A 22341-nucleotide genomic window follows, 5' to 3' on the forward strand; every position below is an offset into this window, starting at 1 on the left:
TCAAACCCGAATCACGGTGTTTAATTAGAATTGATTTCAGCTGGAGCCCCTTAGCCAGGCTGGTCTTGTCCTGAAGACGGAAGATACCTGGGTATGCAGTCTGGCCACCTCAGGAACTCGCTTTCAAACAGGTGAGCACGGCTGGAACTTCACGCCGGTCGGCGAGCGCGTATGAATTTGTATTAATAACATATATAAATGTAAACCTGGAAGAGAGAGTTCGATATTGCTGACGCGGCTACAGAACTGGGAGGGATTTCATTTCAGTTTCAGCACCGAGATAAAGACGGCAGCAGTACACGTTCACACACATTACAGTACAGGCTCACCGTGGGGGTCTGGGTAGCGTTACCTCCGCCGCACCTCACGATAAAGCCAGCCAGCTAGCTGCTCAGGAGTTAATCGGGAGAGAAAAGAAATAACACAATGGCAAATCTTTCCTGCAACGCGGAGGACGCGATTCGTGTGAAAGCGAGGGATGTTAAGCTGAGGAGGGAGGACATAGAAGATTCTCAGCCTGAAGCTAAGAGAGTCAGATTGGAGAGCAGCGAAGGAGGAATCAGTGCTAACGAAACGGAGATTCAGTGTGCTAAAATGAATGGGGGTCAGCCGTTACAGATACCAGAGGAGACAAGACTACAGCCCGCTGGAGATGCACAAACCGTAAGTAGCTGACGATATGCATGAAATAAATTATGCATAATTTACGTTTTTATTTCCATTTATTTTGACAAAGATTCTGTGCTTCTTTGAGTTAATTTTAAACGTATCCTTAATTAGTGTTCATGTATGTAAATGGGACACCTGGTTAACGAGACTGCAAATATCTCATTTGGGTTACGTGAACACTTTTTTTTTTCCCCTACGAGAAGAACTCATTTTTGTTCATTTAACCAGAAAGTAAAGCACAGATATGTTGCTACAGATTCAGCCTTGCATTAACAGCGTGTTTGCCGTCTTCCAGGTGCTATGAGCTTCGATTGGTTCCCAATTTGCTATGTGAATCTCGTTTGTCTTTGACTGTGCAACAGGGCACGCTGGATGAGATGCAGGTCGTTATTTTGCTAGTCTTACACTTGTTCTTTAGGGTTCTTCACCAGGTTCAGACCATAAATCTGATGGAAACAGTGCATGGCTTGTGTTTCTTAGTCAATTGATGTCGGCGGTTTGTGGAAGAAGCGCGCATGTTCATCTGTGATAGCATTAACTTACATCTGGATTGTTGTAATACTCATCAGGTGCGCTTGATATCGGTGCATCAGGAGTGCAAACTCCTACCGGGGAGCTAAGCGCAGATGCTGCTAACTTCACGCCCTTCCTGTGTTTTTTTTACGCTTTCTTCCAACATGTGCTGACAATTGCGAGCCACCCTTCTCGTTCACGGTATTATCACAGAATATAGACTGGATCTGCCAGCAGCCCAATTGATTTATCGACGATTTACATATTGGCTGGCTTTATAGTAACCCTTGGAAATCTCCGAGTGGTGTCAGCGCGTTTTAATTACAGATTTAGCTAAGACGACACGAGAGTCGCCTCTTACTCGTGAATACCCTATGGGGGACAAATACACCCACTCTCATTTGCCCAGGTTGAGATGTACAGTAGAAACCGTTTTCAAAAGAGAGGAAGCACAGAAATAGTTTTGTTCTGTAAGTTTTTTAATCACTTTTTAGGGTTCCTAACAATGTTTGGTGCTGGAAAAATGTATGCCCCATGTAAAATCGCGGTAGACCATAGGAACGTTTTGTAAAATGTTTCAGACTAAATTTGAAGCCAGGAATTCTTTATTTCTTCACACACAGTACAGCACATTCTGCCATAATTGTAATTTGCTCATCTGCCATTTGGTCCTGTGGTCTCGATCTGGTCCTGTATGGGGATTTGAAGAAAGAGTGTGCTTTCCTTTCCTTCCACACTAACTTCAGCGTCTAAGACTGCAAGGTGCAGGTAATGAGGAACAGGGAGGGGTACACCAGTGTGGTACTAGGCCTTCATCTCCAGTCTCCACTTGCTGACTCCAGGATTTTTTTTTTTTAACTGCAGCAGCACCACAAGCTTCCTAAAGTTCACGTTGCATGGTGTACACAGCTGGGCATTCACATTTCCCTAGCTTCCCAAAAACTCTTATACTGTACGTATTTAATTAACCCCCTTGTATAAAGTCTGTGTGAGATAATCCAACGTTTTCTTTCAGCTTCAAAAGCGGTTCCTCCAGTGATGAGAGCTACAGTACCAGTCCCTTTTCTGACATAAAGAAGAAATGTATTGGTTTATTTCAGCTCTTTTTTTTTTACAATACAGCAGAGCAGAGGGGTGTGCAGTGGTTGTGAAGGTTGTTATAAATTGACCTTGTTAAAGAACAATCACTTTTTATCACTTTAGCACAATTAAATAAATTGACTCGGACACATTCTCAGCCTTTTTAGACTAATATAATCAACCGACAATTGATTATTTGATTCTGCTATGGCCCTCTAATCTCCATCTTTAGTTACTTTTAAAATGGAATGAATTATGAACCTGGAGCCAGCAACATTACACTCATACATGTGGTAATGCGAGCTGGCATGTGGGTTTTTACTAATCCATCAAGCTAAAAATGATTTTTTTTTTCACAAATCAAGTACTGCCACTTGAACCAGTATGCATCTACAGCTCCTGTTGCCATGTAAGGTAACTTGTCTTGGAATTGATCAATGAAGAAGTATTAAGGTTCACGTGGTCTGTATTTACCTGAGTAATATGCACAGAGGTGATTTTGTAGTCTTACTTTTCCAGAGAAACTTTAGATTGTCTGCTGTAATGCTAGGCATTTGACATTGTGAGTGATGGTTCTTTGCCTCTTTGTAGAGCCTGGCTTTTAATTGCATTGGAATCGGGTGACACTTTCCAATAAGTTAGCTGTTTAGTGTTATGGGCAACATAGTAGCTCAGCTAGATTGCTTTAGAAGCTAGATTGCTGCAGTGATAACCTGCATTAGTGCTGCTTACAAATCATATCTGACTGAGCAATTACTCAGAAAGACACTTTATACACTCATAGTGCATCTAATTCACACTTAATAAGAATGGGTCTGTTTACTACCCCTTTTACATCTTTTGCAGTAAAGCGTTTAATGAAAAATAATTGAGTGGTTATTACCAAGAGCTGAGGGGTGGGGGGGAGGGAGAACATTGTGTTAGATTAAACCAAAACTCAATTGTGTTCAAATTCAAGGTTGAACTGTACAGCTTTCTGAAACTGTATTGTGGTATGAATTTGGATCCAGGACCAGCCTCTTTGTAGAGAATTTGCTTTGTGAACTCGGAGATAACGTGCAGTATTGTCACTTGTTCCTGGTCTGTCAGCACCTGGATGATTTTTTTTTTTTTACTAATGCAATCTTGAGGACAGAAAGGTTGCATTTCATTTGAAATCAATACTGACTGTATTCAGTTTCACAAAAGCTGACAGGATGCTAAATTAATGTTGCCCTTTGCGTTTTTCACTGAATGAATACACCTAACTAATAGAGCCTGAAGTTTAAGTGCTGCAGAATGCAGTTTAACTTACCCCATTTTGCTTATATGCCCGTTTATGAGAAGTGATCTGTTTCTCACACTGCACAGATTTAATCACAGAAATGCAACAAATAGCATTTTATGTACATGCACATCTAAAGGGGAGAGTTTATAAGAGTTCATGCAGCTCCCTGCAGGGTGGATCTTTATGTGGTGATGTCAGACAGCAGTTTCTTTTACATATGGTTCTTATATCCACTCTGACTTCATGCGTACTCTGTATTGTAAAACTCCCTAGTGACAATTTTTCAACTTGTGCCTTCAAAATGATTAGTTTTAATTCTACTAAATGCACATTTAAACTGTACCTCCCAAAGGTTTGTCTACTCTGGGGATGAATGGAGGGGACCCTGAAATTACATGAGCTGTTCATTTTAGCGGTTTGGATTCAGCAGTACGTGAGTTTTCCCCCTTGAACCCAGCTTTGTGTGGAAATTGAATTTCAAACTTTCTCTACGTACATATTAAAACAGCACAATTACTTGCAATTGCAGTGAGAAAAGCCAGTTTTCTAGTGATCACCTACACTTGTGAGAGCCTTGTACCCAAATTGATTCACGTGTTACTGTTGCCAGTACCTTATCCTTTTGTATTCCGTGACATGCATGTCAGTGTGAGAAACCTAAAGAGATGGCAGTATTTCAATCAATTTGTGAATTGGCACTGATGTAGTCAGGTTTTTTTTTTAATCCAATGATGTTATGCTTAGAGGCAAGGTTTGTTGACAAAATACAGTAGTCTGTTTTAAATACACAAGTCATTTCCAAAAGGGGCAATTAAAGTTGAGTACATCTGGCATCCCCACTCACTTTTGACAGCTGCTTCACAGCAATTATCTGTTAGTTTTACAGTCCCGTGTCGTGATCTTCTGTATTAGACACTTTGTTACAGTCCAGCTGGAGGGTGTGCTCTGCAGGTTGTGTTCCATTCCATTTTCCTGTGCTGTGGTGAACTGAGTTACTGTACGTGAACGCAAAATCAATGAAGGCTGAGACTGTGTGAGATAAGCCTTTGCAATCATGACTTCGCCGTCTCTGCATTGTCTCCTGATGTGGCTGGCTTGTTTGGGGGGGGAAATATTAAGCAGAAGAGATCGTAAATCACTTTTGATCATGGAGATGGAAAGGGGAAAGTGATCTAAATTACTTTGGCTTTCTTAATGAGGCAATTCAATTCGCACTTGGCATCATAGTCTGTTTTGCACTGTATTGCAGTGCGGCCTTGTCTGTATTGAACACTAGTGTACTGTAAAAGGCATTGGGTTTTCTAGCCTGGGGATGTACAGAAATCGGTCCTGTTTGAATCTGTATTTTGTGTTCAATTATACTTTTTCCTCGTGCAATGACGCTTGAGATACATTTAGTTTCTTAAGAGGTGGGTACAGCATGAGACTGTTCAATCTGATGGGAGTTCTAACTAAACTATATGACCGGAGACCAAGTGTGAGATTCAGATCAGGTTGTAGAGGATCGTTTTCTTGTCTCACCCTGCTGTCGTGGCACCAATGTGGCTCCTGGAACTGCTCCATCTCAGTTTGTTTAAAGGCATAACACGCAATCAAGCTAACTAAGTGTTGCAGTTTGTTTGCTTTTTAGTGTGTGCACGAGGAAGGTGGGCGTAATGTTCTCATAAATTTCTCTCTTTTGAATGGTATTAACATGCCCTCTGGATTGTTCAGTAAACCTCCAAAGTGCATTATGAAAATGTTTCTTTCAGTAACAATGCTCCAGCAAATTGACATTGCATTACCATGTGCATGAGCTTTGCACTGTGCTCTCACGTAGACAGATATTTAAGGTAAAGAGTTCTCAAGAGACTTGAGTTTTTCTTATGTTTGCTTAAGAAATCAATACTGAGCAAAGATCTTCAGTTATTCCTCTGGTTTGTGATTTTTTTTTAATTGTCTGGGGCTGACGGTACAAGCACTTCCATGTTTCTTGGGTTCTGAGGAACATCTAAAAAGGGGTATTTCAAGCCCCTTTGGCCTCCTAGTCTTTGGCAGGCAGAAAAGGACTCTCTTGGCTTCACTGATGTTAGTCGTTGTGATTTAAATTGTAAATGGCAAGAAATGAAGATTTTAATAATAAATTGTATATTTTCCATTGCATTGCTGGTGTTCTACAGCAGTTCAGGCAGTTCCTTTCTGTAAGGGTATACTACACCAGCTGCAAGAAAAAGAATGAAACGTGCTGTTAATGTCTCATTGTGGCTGTGAGCTCACTGGTGAGATTAAAATGAAGTGTTCTGTGAGCTGATGCACTTTGAGCTCAGAGAAAATGGGCCAGTGCTCATCAGGGGAACCTTTCTAAATCAGGGGACACTGATAAGCTAGGAATGGACTGCAAATCTTGAAATAATGGGGAAAAATTAGATATTGGCAGCAGGAATTGTAGCCAAGTCTCGGCTCGTTTGACTTAACTAGCAAGATGGATTTGCAAGGGCTGATGTTACACCTTGGATGTTCTAGGGAGTTTGAAGGAAAGATGTTTGCTGGTACAGACTAGTCACTATTAATAGCTGCAGCCACAACTGGTGACACCACAGCAGACACTCTGGGAATAATACCCAAACCTGGGACTTTCCTAAAGGGTGAATTGACCTTGTAATATATACAGGGATGGAGATAATGTGTTGCAGAGGCCCAGCAATGTAATGCAGTATATAAATCGAGGCTTTTTTTCCAATAGTGAAATAACCACAGAGTTTCATTACCATTAAGCTTTAAAGAATTTGTGTGAAAATTCAAAGACGAGGATGTTTATTTTTAAGTCTTTAATGTTAATTTAATATTGTGCATTTTGTTTAGGTGTAGCAGGTATTCAGTTTAGAGTATTATAGCATTTTAAAAATGAGTGTATTGTGTACAATATAATCTGAAGTCGATGGAATGGATAAGGAAACTGAAATTGTTTTGGTTTATTTTTTAATCAACTTAAAACATTTGAAAAAATGTTCAGAATGACAAATCAATTTGGAATCAAGGTAATATTGTTGTAAAATGCCAAGAGGTGAACAGAAACTGATTGAGATGCTGCAACGATGAAGTGGTGCATTTTAAGTCTGTTTCCTATTTCATTCAGTGGTTGCTTTATTTGCATGAATTACACTTTTGGTAAATATAGGGGCATAATCATTTGCCATTTTGAAGCCAAGTGAATGTCTCCTGAACAATCTCTAGGAATAGAATGCAATTGAGTTCCTAGGAAATCAGCTTTAATGGAGATTGAAGTGGAGTGCATTAGGGTTGTAAAGCACAGGAGTGTGTTTGATATGGCCTGTTAGGATATAATTGGGATATAAATGCTTGCTCCCTGGAGATGTATAGCTATACAAGGCTCAAAAAGTCCCTTTTCAGAAACTAGGATAAAGCTGTCCAACTGCTGTTACCTTTACTAAAGCCACCTGTCATAAAGACAAAACAATTTGTAATGGCAGGAGACCTGGCCATGTTTGTTGATTCTTATTAATTCTGGATAATTGAATTTAGCGGAAATTGGTTTTTATAACTCCTCACAGCTAGCTGTTACTGCCAGCCCCAGTAAGTTATCGGAAGCAGTACATTGTTTGCTTGCAAAATTGCTTCAAGGAAGAAGAGGTTAATTAATATTGCCTATCTTTAGCGTGCATGGAACGGTTAAGAAACGCCATCGGCAGTTTGCAATACGTCACCCACCCACACAACCCACCCCCTCCAACAATAATAGTAATTCTGCTGTATGTCATTAGCTTGCATGGATTAGTATAAGGCACTTCTTCTTTTTAACTTTCTTTACCTTTTAAAATGTGTGTTTTTTAATGTTGCATAAATATCCTTAAAAAAAAACATACAGCGGTGGTTCTTAACTCTAGTTATAGGTAACCTGTCTTTTGGCTTTTACCCCAGCTGAGTTCTTAATCACAGGCTAACTTACTTTCAGGTTTTAAATTGGCTGAACAAGATTTGTAATGGGTACAAATACTAATACTAATTAGCTAGTTTAAGGGCTGTCCTCATCCAGGAGTGTGAGCTAAAATATAACCAATTGGACTTAAACAGAAGCAATAATGTTGAATAGCTGTGGGAGTGTGAGATTGGCATTCCCACCTGTCAGATCGTCAATTGATCACCTGTTAAGAGCTGTACATTCAGATACTATGCAGTAAAATCCTTATTACCAAGATTAGGAGAGATTGCAGAAAGGTCAGTGTGCTGAAGTTACTGGAAATTTATTCTGGAGAGCAGTTTTTTAAAAAAAAACTGAAGGCTGAAGTGTAGGGGGGGGGGCTGAACCAGCAAGCATAGTTTAGGCACCAATTAGCACTGGTGATTAAGGAGTTGAGAACCACCGATATACAGCATTAAACCATATCTGTCCGCAAGTGCTCTTGATTTTAAATTTTGAAGGCTGCTGAAGTCATTGGAGGCTAATCATTTTAAGCAGAACTGCTGAGAATGAAATGAAGTGTAAACATGTGAACTGCTCTAGTTTAGATGCATCTTAATATTTATAGCAACAGTAATCAGGCAAATCTTGAATAGATACTGAGTGACCGAAAGAGGAGAAATTAGTTAATTTTGTCCAATTTTAAGATTTTCTTTCATGACTGTACACCACAAAATCTGGATATACAGTACATTTGAATCAAGTTAGATTTAAATTGAGTTTCAATGCCCAAGGTTTGAGTGTGCTGCAGTCTTTAACAGAAACTAAAGAATAATTGGGCATCGTTGCTAAAACAAATGGATCATTAAAGATTAGCTGTGAGAGCCTTTCTATTCCAAATGATTCTTGGACATATGGCTGCAATTTGTTTCCATTGTTTATGAAGTGGTTTCTGGGTAATTACTATAATTTCCTTGTCTTACATTTTAAGGAAACCTGTTCCTCCTGTTAATGCATTGACTCCTGCCAACGTTCTGCAGAGCTCTAGTCATCAGAGAGATCACCTGTGCTGTCAAAATTGACGCACTAGGAAGGCTTGACATTAACAATCTCAAGTGACCTTTTCATAGAATTCATTTTTTTCTAAATTCTTAAAAGCCTTAAATACACTGTTCTGTGAACCATAAAAATCAGTACTTGACATTATGGTTCATTTCTATTTTGTGCTCCCTTGACATTAAGTAACTATGCTTTTTTTAATTGTGACAGTACCACGGATAAATTGTCATTTATGTTGAACATTGATTTTGTGGTGGTTTTTGTTGTGCTTGGATTAATTAATCAGGGTGTGGAATTCTCCCTCCTGTAATGGCTAATAATCAGGTAATTAGATCATAATCCCCCTCCCCGTAACATAACAGCAGGGTGTCTTTATTAATACTCCAGTGTAATGGGAGGTGTCGAATGTTGGAAAATGTTTGTTCCGGCTGTCTTAAATTGACAATGAATTGCTAATTTTCCAGAAGTTATAGAAGAATGTACTTATAATAAATGAAAAGACTAAGAACTACAGTGTTTACTGGATAATTAAAATGCAAAAGGTTATGTTCTTGGCACTTCAGGACATAAATTTAGTAAAATGCCTCGCTACAAATTTGTTGCTGTAAGGGGAATGAGTAATAGTAAACACCTGAGCTTCTTGTGTCTTTCTGCCAGGCTGTATTATTTTTCCTTTTGTTTTTATTGTTCAAGTAGTCAGCAAAAATGCCACAAATCCAAAATGTTTTCTACTACAGTATAATCCAGACCGATTTGATAACTGAGCAGCATTTTAGTGTCTTCTGTCAGAACATCAATGTCAAGGAACGACTGAAATCTTAGATGCATCGTGGCTTGTGGGATTAGTTAGGGACATTTTCCACAAATAAATAAAAAAAATCTCTAAAATGCTTTTACCGAGACGGGGTACATTTAGAGCTGGCAGTAAGATTCCTCATCATTGTCAAGTCCTCGGGACTCTCTGATGTCTTCTGGGGTTCTTTCCCCTTGCTTCCTCAATTACTCAAGCTAAAAATTAAACTAATGAGACTGTTTTAATTTCTTTAAGCAGTTGGAGCTTGCAATTTTTTTAAACCTTTAATCTGCGAATTTGTCGGAGTTAAAAGGTTTAATTTAGCAAATGGTTTCAATTAGCGAACCGAGGGCTCATTTGAACAGAACCCAGTGGTAAGCTGGAATGGACTGGAATGTTTCTGTGGGAAGTGCCTGTGGCAAAGTGAGCAAAGCAAAAACCAGCTGCTTTTCAGAAAGTCTTGTCCCCACTCCAGCTCGGGGTCACGTCAGTCCTGAGCCTATCCAGAGAGAGCTGGGCACAGGACTTCTCTGCCCTGGCTGAGACGGAGAGCCATCGAAACGGTTGAGGGATCCTCAATGTTTCTTGGAGGTGTGGGGTAACCAGGGCTTGCCAAGAAAACAGATGCAAGCTTCGGGGAGCATGTGAAAAATCCATACTGACCGAACTGAATGCAGGATGCTGGAGGTGTGATTAGCATGATACTGCTCTTGTGGCGTTTATCTGCTTTGCAGGGAGGTATCGTTGATGGTTGGCTGAAATGTAGTCTCCACTGGTTTCTTGACGATAGCTTATATACAGCATTCATTAATTTTCATGTTATTTTTAAATGTATTATTTATGGATGGGTGCATGATAAATAGCCAGACTATGCAAAGCTGAGTAAGCACCCTTCATGTTTAAATAATGCCATAAATCTGTTTTCCCTGCACTAAAACTGACAGACTGACCTAATGAAATCCTTCCAGCTGTGCTGATTAGGACAGCCCGCTCCTAACAACTGGGTAGATGCACACCTGTCTAGCTTTTTTTTAGTGCTTGCATTTCATTTTATAATCTTTTTCCTTAGGATTTTCAGGGGTGATGGATATAAAAATTGTGAAATACTGTATACTGCACAGATTGGTGACCACTGCGTGTTTGTGTGCCAAGACTTCTGAAGGTTAGGCCAGCAAAGCTCAGCAGACCTAATGTAGCATTGTTTCAAGTGGCCTACATATTGATGTCAAATAATTATTACTTCAGTGCGTGTGCTGTCAGCATATAATAAGCCCTGAGTTGGAGTTTGTGCTGTGCAGTGAAATGAGGTGAAAGAAGAACTCGGCACTGGAAACTTCGCAGACTGAAAGGATCTTATTAAATTAGAACTTTATCTTGCACTCTTCCCTGCACAGCACTGTAGATAATTAGCACTAATGATCAGCGCTAAGCTATTTGGTGTAGTGTACATTAATATGAATGGATTCTGTTAACTAGTTGCATACAGGGGAGAACCACAAGTGTCGTTTCACTTGGAAAGTGTATAGTAAGATAGTGCTGTGTGACGACAGACTTGCAGCACAACTCTGGTGCTCATATTCAATTTATTTTTATATAGCGCCTTTCACAACAAGGTTGCCCCAGGGTGCTTAACAATGCGGGTGATCAAAGATTTTGTCAATACAGAACAGAAGACCTGAAGACAACAGAGGAGAGGAACCAAAAACTCCTTAGTAAAGAGAAAAAAAAACTCTAGGGGTCCAAGGCCACCTGGCTGCCCCACCCCTTTGGGAATGCTAACTTTACATAATGAAAATAAAGGAAATGAATGAGGGTATTAATCCATCCATCCATCATGTCTTTTGTGTGTTACTGTAGTACTCGATGTCTCTCTTGGATACATGGCAGTGATGCAACTTTGTACTCGGACGGTCCCAGCCCGGGTACCATCCGGACATGGGGGGGGGAGGAGAACAGGATAGTTTGGTCTGAACAGATCTGGTGGGCCAACATAGAGACACAATGGCACGTACAGCAGCGCCAGCAGCCATGGTTGCAGCAGGCTATAATATAAGGGATGGGCAGTGCTAAGAGCTGGAGTCCTACAGTTTTGCACTGAATTTTTCTTTTAATACAGAAACAGTTAAAAGGTGCAGTTAAGGCTTAAGGTGGAATGACACTTGGGGCACCTTGTGCAGGGGAATACAGTGGGAAGAGTCCCTCCTCGTTCACTTGCCAGCGTGTGCCGTTCTTGTAGCAAGGGAGCCTCTGGCATCGGCAGGGCCCTTGCTCCTGGCCACTGTGCACCAGGCTCTGGCCTCTGGTGGGACACAGGAGGGTTTCTCAGGATCTGTAAAATGGACGTACAGGTCACGTCTAGCTGGGGCTGGTAATAAACAAAAAACTGCTTTCGGTAATCGGTTGAAAAAATAATAAGTGCTCATTCTTTTTTTTTTTTAAAAAAGGAGCTTAATCTCACACGCCAAAGCATGTGTCCCTGTGCTTGTTACACTTACACAGGCTCATATGAACCCTTTAGACAAAGCAATTGGAATATAAATAGAGTGCAATACAAGCAGTGGCTGTAATGACTGTTTTTACAATGAAGGTTTGTTTTCCATAAACCGTAAATCAGTCTGGCACTCCAAGGACTGGTAAAAAGAGTGAGAGAGTTTAAGGCAGTGTTGCGATTCCTGGACAGAACATTATGGCTTTCTTTTAGATGGGTCAAGAGCTGAAGTGGAATTATGGTGCTGCAGACCTACTTTTAATTATCTTCATTTACAAACTCTGGAAAGAAAACTTCACACCATCTGCATATCCCTTCATTGTAAAAGCCTACCTTGTGGTAACATTTTGCTTGTCAAAGCCTTCTTGATCCTGTCCAATGGGAATGGAACTCAAGAAGTGTTGAGCTTTGCATACAGCTATCGCTTTTAAAATAGATGTTTCAAAGCCCTTTTTAAAGATCTTTAGGCCCCTAAAGGAAGGTCCCTTTATAATTCAGTGCAATTGCAAATGAACAAGAATGACTCGCAGAATTCATTGTTTTGATTAAAAGATTTTGAATAGATTAATTTTCTGTTCTTGGACTTCAGAAGCATCATCAGTATCGGAGTGACAAATGAGGATAACTGTTGAGCAGGAAATATTTTCCTTGAAAATAGACTGCTTATTTTGTCAATATATTTCCTTTACTTGGCTAGACTGAAACCTATCCTAATTCAAGACTGGGCTGTCAAAGAAATCTGACAAATGCCGCAAAAGACTCGTCTAAGAAAAGGCATAGAGATGGGAAGAAGAGGGACCCACAATTACATTTAAGTGCCTTTGTATTGGTTTGTGGTTTGTCTATTTTTACGGACGTTTTATTTTGACTTGGAATCAACTTGCTCATGCAGCTGCAAGAAAGATATGGGTTTCTTACCTTTTTTTTCCTTTCTCTCTCTCTCTCTCTCTCTCTCTCTCTCTCTCTCTCTCTCTCTCTCTCTCTCTCTCTCTCTCTCTCTCTCTCTCTCTCTCTCTCTCTCTCTCTCTCTCTCAATGTGTCATATGATTTTAGCACAGAGTAAGAGGTCAGAAGTTTAAATGCTGCCAGGGGAGCTCTGGGCATAAACCATCTGCCAGTGTCGCAGCATGGTGTGTATCGAGTCATCGAGTCTGGGTGCGAGGCCGTGTGCAGTGTGTGTGCGCCGAGAGTGATGACATGTTTGGGATAAAATGTCAAATGGAGCTTCCATCTGCTCCTTGATTATTGAGAACTTAAGAAACCTGAAAAAAAAAACATTGACTGAGTTGCATAACTAAATAGCCAATTTGTACTTTGAACTATTATGAAAATATTTTCTCATGCATGACACATAGTGTCCTACTAGGAAACGTAGTAGGAAGTTCTAGGCTGTAGAAGGGCAGTTAAGGGCATCTTAAATCCCTGGATTATTATAATCAAACAGTACAGCATCATTAATTTAGAATTTGCGTTTTAGTAATGGGTGCGTATATTCAAACCAGCTGCAGTGGTGCTAAAAGATGCAGTAAATGTGGGGGAGAGCCTGAAAGCAATGGTGTGCAATGGGCAGTTTTTTTTATGTCTGGGAATGACTCCCAGTCAAGCTCTGTGTGTTAGAGGTTCTTCCCTTTTGCCATTTGGGCTTTGCCAGCTGGTTTGGGATACAGATTGTCCCTCTTCTGAGTTAGTTGATCCCTTACAAATGAGTACAGCAGAAATGGTGCCTGTAAAAGCAGCAGCAATGCCCAACAGGGGTGAAGGCCAAGAGTGCTTGACTCTTGTGTAAGCAAACTTCTCTTCAAGAGGTTTCCAAAGACATTTTTAACCTTAACTTGGGAAATGGAAACATTTTCACAATTAACTTTTACCATCAGTGTGTACATCTTGCCTTAACGGTGTCCTGTAAAATGCATGTGTGCAGAGCTGATGGGGAAGGGTGGGTGTGGTACTGTTCACACTTTATCGCTTTCTTCAGGAGTCTCCGGAGCGATGCAGCTAATGTCGTCTGCAAATATTGTGGCGAACAAATAGCAACACTAATTGAGAGAAGGTATAGGTGGCATTTCTTTTTTTTTTTGTTGGCTCTTGCTTCCTGCTCCTTTTTAAAAGAAAGTTCAAGTAGGTAGCTGTGTCAGCATGCCCAGGCTGCAAAGGAACAAGTAAAGATTCTTACCATGCTGAAAAGAAATGCAGTTTCGGCTGTGGAGCCTTCTTCAGGTGTTTCCTCTCTTTTTAGTATGGAATATACCTTGCTCCTTTAAAAGACATATAACTAAAAAAAGATCAATGCTGTATCTTATCTGCAGTTACCAAAATCAAATACCAGACAAATAAGGTATGTCTGGATTAAGAATCCATAAGATCCCCCTTTTCCAATATTTACTTAAAACATCTTTAAGAAACTTTCAATAACTTATTCCAGGGCAATATTGTCTTATGCACGTTTATCTTGAACCTTCCGATAGTGCTTTTAATTTTATTCCGTGACCAATAAAATATTTTGCTTCTGGGTGCAGATATTCAGCAAAACAATTTATTTTTGTTTGAAAGCATGGGAGAGGCACTTGTCCTTCCTGTGAAGAATGACTGCTGGAGAATATAAATAAAGCTGGAACTTGCAGCAGATGTGCTGTTTAAAAAAACAAAACCTACTGGTTAAGAGGGCTTTTGCCTGTTTCCTCTAAACAATAGGTGGGTAGTTAATTGCTTACATCAGCTTGAGTGGTGCTAAAACAAGAACCACAAGAGATGTTGTGGAAATTAAGGGGAAGGAAGGGGGCATTTCTTAACATGAAGGGAAAAGGGAATATGATACAACTTACCCCACGTGGTTGTCGAAGATGATTTTCTGCCACCTTTCCTAATAAATGCTTGCACGTGGTGGTCAAGTTATCTACTTACTCCCACATGGGCTGAATTGCCTCCACTAATTCGCATGCATTTGTAACTAGGGAAATCTGAAAACTCAGAAATCATTGCTAGATGCCCCGAAAGCAGGGTGAATGCTTAACTGCACTAGATGCAAATGACCAATACATGCAAGTGTAATGCAAAACAAGCCCACCATAGTTTATCGTTCGAAAACTGGAAGCAATGGAAAAAAAACTATCGTTTTCTCATTGACTGTATCCGTGATGGCTCCACTCTCTTCAGCTTGCATTACTCGGCTTCCTCCCAGCGTATTGACCAAAACGAAAGGACAATAACCGCACCATTAAAATTTCTATTGAGACGCTTATTCCCCAGAATTTCAATTACGTTCTTATTCTCACGCATTGAATAAATGACTTACTGAGATGCAGAGTCATGGTTTCCCAGCAATGTGGTACACAAAGCCTACAAATTCCCTCACTGCTGTGACATTTTGCCCATTAAAGATGTAAATACCACACTCATAGAAACATTTATTATCTCTCGGTTCTCTCGGACACTTTCTTTCATACTGTTCCTGTAATTTTGATTGCAAACGACAAAAGACACGCTTGACGGTATTGCTAAATTTGGACTAGATGTACGGTACCCTGCAGTTTTTGCAAAGCTGTTGAGTTCGCAGCTCTTTTAAACATAAGTTAACCTTGTGTTGAGCTTGTACTCGAACACGATGAGCACACAATAAGAAAAACAACTTATTTTGCACAATGTGCTCCTGCAAATCTGTTCCCTTGGTGGTATCGGATAATTTCCAGTTTTTCAGTGGTGTCACATGTTCAGTCTTCATTATGAATAGGGTTTTCTTTGGGGCTCTTCTAAGATGCTCATTTCATTTTGGTACTTAATGAACGGAAGGTGAAGAGCTTTTTTTTTGTAGATGTGAGGCTAATTGGTATATCTACAGTTCAAAGTACCTCAGCTGGTCCGGAAGACATTGGCTCCAGGTTTTTCTCAAGTCTGCACCTTTTGCCAGTTTCTAATTTTTCTTTCTTTTGAGCTCTACAGATATTTGTCTGACGCCTGTTGGTACTGTATATCCCTGAAAGGCTTTTCGGTTTCCATGGTGCCCAAGCCTCTTCAAAGTGTAGGTTTTGTGTGTCTCCACTATAAAGGAACTTTTTATGTGCTTGTCATAAACTCTCACACTCATTGTCCACCGAGACCTCGTAAAATCCTGGTGTGAATTAAGAAATGCTTAAATTGAGTTGTAAAACTGCTTCCTGTTGATATTGTAAAAATGTACATTTTGGGAAGGATTAATAAAACATCTGTTCCAGTTACCATATGGCACCAGGGGTCACAGAACTGCACCAGTTAGTGGTTTTTATTTTTCTACTATGTTTGATTGTGGTTCCTGTTGCTACAGTTTGATTTTCCAAATACCCACCGCCACTAATTTAACAACAATTAGCAGCCATTGAGTTTTCACTAGATCCCAACAATGAAAATACTCCCTGCCTTCAGAGCTCAGGATTGTCTTTATTGTATACAGTAATTTTAAATATCGTGCTTGTGCACTACAAACAATGCATGTTTGGATATCGTAGTTCAGGTGGGGAGCTGCATCACCATGCATAAGCTGCAAAGGAACAAGTAATAGGTTTATTCCATGCTGAAAAAAGAAAGAAAACGCAGTGTTTTGGCCATGGAGCCTTCTTCAGGTGTGAGCAATGTTTGGATATATATCCAAACAATGTATGTTTGGATATCTCCTTCTACTGTTGTTGAAAACCTGATGCCTGTTTAGGTGTCTGTAAAACAAATTACCAACAGTTATAAAACTATTACACACCGAGTATACAGTATTTCAAGCTGTCGTCGGGACTGTGGCTGTTATTAACAACTTAATCTACAGTAGAGGCTAGTTAGTGTATTAAGGTTTAGATGTATATTTAGAAAATGTTCATGTTATTTGCAGTCCCGAATCTTAAAGCGATACCAGAACATCCACTCTGCACTACATTATGAAACTATGGGGACCTAAACACGAGTAAAACGTCAACTCTGCTTGAAGGGTTTATTGAAACAATCGATTTATGCGCAATTCAAAAGTTTGCTATGACTAAAATGAAGCTATATGTATTGCATCTGCTGAATATTTTGGAGTTGCTAGGAAGAGTTTTTATTTCAACTTGACCAATGAAATCTAAATGCAGCAGCAATGAATTATAAGTGCACACCTAGATGGCTTGTAGACTATGATAATCCATATACAAATTGTGGTGATAGCTGTCAAGTACCACGTCGGTCAATTACTACCTATTATGAAACTGTAGTGATACATTTTCAGTATTAGTGAAAATCAACATTGTCTGAACAATTTAATACGTTTTATTAATGAATGGGTATCTTTTTCTTTGGAAGATCAGTGTCATAAGGTAACTGTATAATACAGGGCAGTTTTATGAAGTTGTATTCTTCACACTGCGATTTGTATGTAAACTGAATTACTGAGTAGTGAGTTTGTTGTTTTTTTTTTACAAGGGTGGATCAACTCTGGTAACCGTCTACCCAGTGATGGACTGGTGTCCCATCCAGGGTGTGTTCCATCTTGCATCTGGTGCTTTCTGGGTTAAGCTCTGATCCACTGGGACTCTGAATGGTGTATAAGCAGTTATTGAAAGTGATATGATGTGAGAAATGGGATCATGGAAAGCATACTACCTTGGACAATGACGGTGTACAACAGAGGACACCATATTTGTCTAGGAATGCCATCTCGTGTATTGTGTATACAGTATGTATAAAAAAGGAAATGGCAATAAATTCTAAAGATGGGATAGCTGCTTTCCCAATTAAGGATCTGTAAATTGAACCAGTGAAGCATTTGCCAAGTGTACCAAGAGCCAATCAATCAAAGCGCAAAGATCACAATGATGAGTGTGATGGCAGCTGCCAGTGATAAATCTTATGGCAGAAAGATATGGTATGTCATCACATTTCCAGAGAGCTTTGGAGGCTGTTCTGTAACATTGCCATAATCCAAGATGGGAAGAAAAGACATTTGAATCCATGTACACCTAGAGAAATAAGATTTTGACGCAATTAAAGAAACTGGTCTAACCATGACTTGGGCATATATTTTTGTTTTCAAAGGCGTTATCCAACCGAATGCTTAGATATTCCTAAACTGTGCGTTCCACTTTTTAAAAAAACTGTAGTGATTGTTTAAGCTTGTCAAAATACAGTATTGTTAATAGCATACATTTTTATTTAATCAGATTTTAACAGATTCACAGAAATCCTTTTGAAACCTCGGCAGCAATTTGACCATTATTGAAGGCGGAAGATCCTGATGCGTATAGGGTGATGTCAGTGTTGCTATTTGCTGTGCTAGTATAGATATTGGCAATAGGGCAGGACCTAGAATAGAAACTTGTGGAACCCAAGATAGTGTCTGGAAGTTTTTGTGAAACATGTTTCACAGATTTAAGTACTGTAGCTTCCTTTAAAACTTAGTGCTTTAGTTTTAAAACTGCATAAAATTTCTTTTAGCTCTTAGTTTTTTAGAAGACCATTTACTCAAAAATGTAATATCTTAATCCCTGAACAGGTGCATCCGAATGGTTTAATTACGTCAGCCCAATTGCCTTGGAATTGGGAGAAACATCTTTCCTGCAGGAAGAGAGAGAATGCGGTCTCTGCAGAAGGCTCTCTTTAGTTTCAGAGGCAGCCCTTTTAATTGCCCGCATAGGCCAAGTCGAAAGGGAGTCGCATTGCTTTATGAATGAATATGAATCTGTACAGAGAGGAACATCTAGATATATTCCTGGGCTCAAGGGAATGTCCTGCACCGATGGGGTAAAAGTGTCAATTGTTCAAAACTAAAATGGCTCTACGAGGGGATCTAATCCAAACATTCAAAATTCAAGAGGTTGGTGAATTCATCAGGGTGAACTGTTGAGGCTGAACCTTCACAGGGCAGAAATGGAAACTCCCCGTTAGGAGACGTGCATTTAATATTGAAAACGGGGGGGCTCTTTCTTGAGTCGAAAAATTACACAGTACTGTATGTATTGGTATGTACAGTACTAGTCTCTGAACAACTGACTGCAATGTCACATGGTTTGTATCGGGGCATTAAAATTGTGACTTGCAGAATTCTGGTCAGTTTTCCATGACTGACTGGTATAGGCCACTGGTATTGAATAGGTTTGAGTAAGCCTGGGGTTCCTCAAATAGAACATCCACACACCTCATGGTCTGCTGGTTGTCTGAGAGTTTATATTGATCCACTACCATCAATGACATGCACACATTAAAGACCTGCAGTATTGACCAATAGGCTTTCCTTCTTAGGGTTGTCTGACCAATAGGATCTCCCCCAGAGGGTAGGTTTACTAGCAATCTCACTTACACACGTGGTGGAGTTTGTCAACATGTTTGCTGGGGCTTTGTGCCGAGACTTACATTCTCAGTCTCAAAAGAGACCAGTGGGCATGGTTTTGCATTTTAAGATGACATTAACACGGCAAGGAGCAGTGCTCTTTTAATACATGTATATTCATCAGTCAAGGACGCATTTTGGAGCCTTATTTAAATTCACAATGCATGTTTCTCTCATTTTGCTGAAAGAACAGGCACAGTTTTATTGAAGTAGAAAAATCACACGCATGAAAATGAGGATTTGGAATGAATTGTGAGGCAGTTTTTCCTTGGCGACATGGTATCCTATCTAATCAATGTTTTCCCGGATTAAAGCAATACTTCCACGCTAATTGTTAAGCCTAATGTGCAATAGTGATTGCGAATGTGCAGTGAATTAGCTTTGAAACCAGTAAACATCCTTTAAAAATATAAAGTATAAGTTTAATTGAGCCACAACGAATTGACCATGAGAAAGAGCACAGGAGTTTTGGTTGTCTATTTAAAGAGTCCCTGTTATAGGTTTGATTTTTTAAATTTAGAAATAGATTTAATTTTTTGGGATTAAGAGCGAGAGGAAATGGATGTAATAAAGTGACAAGAGGCTTTAATCATACTGACCTTCTCATTCCTATGCCATGATTTTCTGCCAGTAAAATCAACTTTCATTCCCAGAGAAGAATAATAGATGTGTGCTCTGCACCTGATTCTGGACTTATGCTTCACTTATGTTTCATGACTATATCAGCTGAAAGTAGCTGGCAAGGCATGAAAGAAAGAGCAACATGAAGGGTTTGCTGTAGGAAGGCAACTCAGGCCTGTATTCACAAGAGCTAATACAGAAAGTGAAGACATTTAACAAGTGAGAACAAGCAACTTAAGGCAGACAAGAGCTAATACAGAAAGTGAAGACATTTAACAAGTGAGAACAAGCAACTTAAGGCAGTGGGTCACTCCAAATGTACAGTAGGTCATTAGTTTGCACCTTCTGGAGAACTGTTGCATGGCTGCTTCAACAAAACTGTTCTTATTCACATTGGTATACAGAGCAGTTGTTTCATTTCTTAAATTATTCATCTGTGAATTATTTCAGTGAGACATTACTCCCGATTCAAATGAATAATCATCAAAACAATAAATGCTTTTGCATTAGCAAGGAGTCCCTTTTAACAAATGCCTCAGCATTTTAACAAAAGCCCAAAAACGTCTGCTCTCTGGGGCAAATTGGAGAAGTCTAAAGAAGTTGGATTGTTTTAAAAGCCTATAATTTAGCTAAAACATTAAGTACCACTTTTCTTATGTTCTTCTGCAGAATTTTTAAGTACTTCAAGCTTCCCCTGTTTAGGAAGGGGGAGGTCTTTTAGTATGGAAATGGCCACTTGGAGGCAGTTCAATGTATCTGAAATGTTTTTAGGGAGAACCTCTAGACCTTCTCTATACGCCGGGAATAGAGAATATACTTATATTCAAAGAAAAAGTGCAGTGATTAATTCAATGTACACTGTTAAACTAGTCTGTAATTTAACTTGCAGCTTTTATGGGTTATTTTCTCAGCTACCAACAGCTATTTTTGATTTTAAACATTTGCCTTAATTTTTAGGTTGTATATTTCCATATTTCTTATGAAATAAAACGGTTGCATGTTCTCCCTGTATCGGTGACCTTTTTTATTTTTGTTGCCAGTTACTTCAGACTTTCCAACCTCCCCCAAGATCTGCCGCTCTGTCTTGGTGAGCTTGTGTGTTTGTGTGCCCTGCAGTGTCCTGGGGATCCCAGGTGTATGTAGTTGTAGTCTGGCCTTGAAGCCTATGCCGGGAAGGCAGGGTACATGTGTTTAGAGCCTGTACTGGGAAGCAGTGGCTTTCTGCTGATGGGTGGAGGCTTGCATAGTATCTGCGTTCACTGATGGTTCCTCACTAGGGCTAAATTTGTTGTTCAACACCAGCCTTGCTGTGAGTACAGGAAATTGGGATTCGGAATCTACTTTTGCTAAAGTCAAATTATGGAGAGTCAGAAGGGTGAAGAAAGCATTAGAAACTAAGGATTTAAATCCTAATAATCATAGATGAAGATAACAGGGGCGTCTCATTATACTGTACAACACTTGAGGACAAAGTCTAATCTTGAAGTGCATGGTGGGAGCTTAATTACCCTGTTTGGCGAGTGCTTGCTATGGTCACTCCATTGACATGACGCATTTCTCATTTACATTTTAATCCGATTAGACACCAAAACAGCCCTTGTTAAGAGATTGACTAATGCTTGGAGAGACAGCAGATTGATTTTTTCTGAGCCTGATGAAAGCCGACAATGAAGCCCTAAACAATTTAATTTTATTATGAAAGCCCAATCAATTTGATACAAAACTGAATGCTCCCCACTGTAATTACAAATAGTTGGGCAGCAGTAGGCCAAAGTCTGCCAATGCAGTGGCTTGATGGGGGAGAAAAGTGCTTTGTTCCTCTCCTGCTTTTTCTATAGTACAATTGCACAGAATTATATAATTAAGCCTAGCATTTTGGTTCTTGAAACCTCTTTGGTAATATGAGATACAAGGTTGGTCTTTTAAAACGGGTTAATGTTAATAGAGTTTTGCACATCTAATTGACTGTATTGCCAGAATATTTTCTTATAACTGCAGTTCATTGTATAGTTTCTCTTTGCTTGGGATACTCTCCTCTCTGGCTGGGAAGTTCAGAACAGACTAGCAGAGTTTCAGACTTGCCATCTGTTTATTACGGTCCCAAAATGGTTGGTTTAGAAATGTTTTTAAGTCTATATAGTAGCTGATCAAATTCTGTTTGTATGATTTACTGGGTCTGCTGAGAAGTGTGCCAGCATTTCCACAGCAGAAGAATCTGCACATGCAAAGTGTACTTTCAGCCTTGTCTGGTTTCCTCTGAAAAGAAGTGGTTTGCAAGCCATTTGGTACCTTCTGACCTTGGAGATGTGTGATGGAGCAGCAGAAGTGTAGAATATTTGAGATCTGACTCATCTAATTGACAGTATAACAGTTATTCCAGTTCTTACCCATCACTTCTGTAAGAACATGCTTTTGATGCTTAGTGAGTAGAAACCATCTTGTTTGGCTTCTTTGATAGTTTAATGTTGTAAATGCACCATGGAACAAAGAAATTTGGTACATAACCACATGGGGCCATAGCCAACATGCCCAATATACACCGAGAGCACCTCTTGTGTACAACTAGGATCTATGTGTGCAAGCAAAGCACTTCTATGACACCTGGAATATCCATGGAAATATAATAAACATTGAA

General features: G+C 39.7%; 1 protein-coding gene across 1 annotated transcript in view; it reads left to right on the forward strand.

Moving 5' to 3' along the window:
* Positions 1-647: 647 nt before the first annotated feature.
* The window catches only part of rbfox1 (RNA binding fox-1 homolog 1), a 648127-nt gene continuing 626433 nt past the window's right edge, over positions 648-22341 (forward strand). The window contains exon 1 of the mRNA XM_088936368.1: positions 648-663. The gene's annotated coding sequence lies outside the window, so the exon portion shown is untranslated. The remainder of the gene's footprint in view (positions 664-22341) is intronic.

The sequence above is a fragment of the Atractosteus spatula genome, chromosome 18 (assembly GCF_055471065.1).
Source record: "Atractosteus spatula isolate fAtrSpa1 chromosome 18, fAtrSpa1.hap1, whole genome shotgun sequence".
Classification (NCBI taxonomy): Eukaryota; Metazoa; Chordata; class Actinopteri; order Semionotiformes; family Lepisosteidae; genus Atractosteus; species Atractosteus spatula.